Below are 2681 nucleotides of genomic sequence, written 5' to 3'. Positions count from 1 at the left end.
GGGAAATTGAATTGTGAGAAAGCGGAAGGAGCCGACGGTTGAGAAGAGAACCGACGAGGCAGGCCTGTGACGCTACTCATGGCGCGTCAAGTTTCGAGAATGATTGTCCCATGTGATCACCGGCTGTGTGGTATGGACGACGATGATTTGCCAAAATGCGTGCATGATGCTACAGGTCGTGTAAATGCATCACAAGTTGATTTCCTCTGATGCCGTCGTAGGAGGCGCGGACTTCGTGTGAGCTCTCTTCTGCGCGATGTAATGGCAACGATTCAACGACTGTAATGTGATTCGCACGCGACGGGGATACGTTCTGTTTCTTGAGGTGCATCTTAGCGTCGCGATGATGGTTTGCGACGTGCTGTTGAGTTGCCTTGAAGCCACGAGCAGTCGCTGCTCCTAAAAGCTCCTCGATGGCGGGGCATTTGCACCAACACAGCATTGAGGCTGATGCCAAACTCATAGTTTCTCGCATTGAGATCTTTTGGTGATCGTCCAATTTGTACTACTAATGTAGTACAGTATAGCCTCAGGAGAGTGCTTCGATTTCAGTTTTATGCACTGCGGCTCGGAGTTCAGAGTGAGCCAGCGACCCGAGTCATACACCTCGGGCCCTGCATCGACGGGGTCTATACACGCGCTTAACATTGAGGGGATAGTAACCCGATGTGTGGTGACGTGGCGTCCACAACGCAGTAGCTCGAGCTCCATCGTCTGTTGTTTACAGGATCGAACGCGGCGGTAGACCAAAAGTTGACCTCTCACCCCGTGAACAGTATATTCGGCTGACACTAGCCGTTCGTATACTCTCCACGCGAACGTAATCGGTGCCAATAGACCGCCTCGCATCGTGACGTTCCACCGTCTGTAGCATCATCGATCCGAAATCAGCCAATCAGCCAATCAGCGAGAACGTTTAAGCCCGCGCTTTCATGCGATCCGCTTTCTCACAATTCAATTCCCCCATGGAGCGCTCCGATCAAGTGTTTGTGGACGTGGCGACGCCGACGGCCGGCGAGAAGCTCCTCGTCGACGTGCCCAAGATGACGCTCGAGTGGTCGCACATCACCAAGACGGTCCAAGTGAAGCCGCCAGGCGCCAAGTCGACGGTCGACAAGGTCGTGCTCAACGACGTGCACGGGTCGGCGACCGCGGGCGAGTTTGTCGTGCTCATGGGTCCGTCCGGCGCCGGCAAGTCGTCGCTCCTCGACATCATTTCGGGTCGCCAGTCGGCCACGTCCGGGTCTGTCCTCGTCAACGGTGCGCGCTGGTCCAAGGCGTCGGCCAAGCACGCGTCCTACGTCATGCAAGACGACGTCTTTTACGAGACGCTGACGGTCGAAGAGCATCTTTTGTACCAGGCCGAATTGCGCATGGGCAAGCTCTTCAACGCATCGCAGCGCCAAGCCCGCGTCGACTTTGTCATCCAGGAGCTCGGTCTCGGCAAGTGCCGCAACGCGCCAATCGGCGGCGACAAGATCCGCGGCATCTCGGGTGGCGAGCGCAAGCGTCTCAGTTTCGCGACCGAGATTCTGACCAACCCGTCGCTCCTCTTTGCGGACGAGCCGACGTCAGGTCTCGACTCGGTCATGGCCGAGTCGGTCGTGCTGCAGCTGCGCCAGCTCGCACGCGAAGGCCGCACGGTCATTGCGACCATCCACCAGCCGTCGTCCGAGCTCTTCCCGCTCTTTGACAAACTCTATTTGCTCACGGAAGGCGAGACCGTCTACAACGGTCCAGCGTCCGAAGCCGTCGCGTACTTTGCAGCGCAGGGCCACGCGTGCCCCAACTACATGAACCCGACCGACTTTTTCATGCGCCAGATCATCCAAGCCGATGGCACCGACACGTCCAAGGCCCGCGTCCAAGCGCTCGTGAAAGCGTGGTCGACACACTTGACGACGGCGCCGGCGTCGTCCGAGTCGAGCAACGAAGCGTTCGACGACGACGACGACAACGGCTACACGCAGACGCACATGGGACTCATGGGCCAGCTCCGAGTGCTCACCAAGCGCAACGTGACGCGGCTCGTCCGGGACAAGATCGCGTTCGGCGCGCGCCTCGGCCAGAGCATCTTTACGTCCATCTTTGCGGGCCTCATCTTTTGGCAGATCAAGATGTCGCAGTCGGGCGTCCAGTCGTTCACGGGCGCGCTCTTCTTCGTCGCGATCAACCAAATGTTTGGCGCCGCGACGCCCGAATTCATCGCCGTGCCGATGGAGCTCCCCATCATGCGCCGCGAGTACGACTCGGGTCTCTACCACGCATGGGTGTGGTACCTCGCCAAGAACGTCAGCGAGCTCTTCTTCCAGCTCGTGTTTCCGCTCATCTTTCTACTGCCGCTCTACTTTATGATTGGCTTTGACGGATCGGACGCGACGCTCTTCTTTAGCTTTTACCTCTTTATCATGCTCATCACGAGTGCGGCGACGGCGCTCGGCTACATGGTGTCGTGCATCGGCAAGAACGCGGACGTGGCCAACATCCTCGGCATTTTGTTTCTGCTGCCCGGTGTCATCTTTGGCGGCCTCTTCCTCAACTCGAACGACATCCCTGTCTACTTTAAATGGTGCGAGTTCATTACGCCGCTCAAGTATGGCTTCCGGGGCATCTCGCGCGCCTATTGGAGCACCATCAAGGACATTCCTTGCAACCCGGGACAGACGTGCGCGGCGCGCAAC

This window comes from Saprolegnia parasitica, assembly GCF_000151545.1.
Source record: "Saprolegnia parasitica CBS 223.65 unplaced genomic scaffold supercont2.276, whole genome shotgun sequence".
NCBI classification, from domain to species: Eukaryota; Oomycota; class Saprolegniomycetes; order Saprolegniales; family Saprolegniaceae; genus Saprolegnia; species Saprolegnia parasitica.
The sequence above is the reverse complement of the archived record's forward strand: the minus strand, read 5'-3'. Positions refer to the sequence as shown.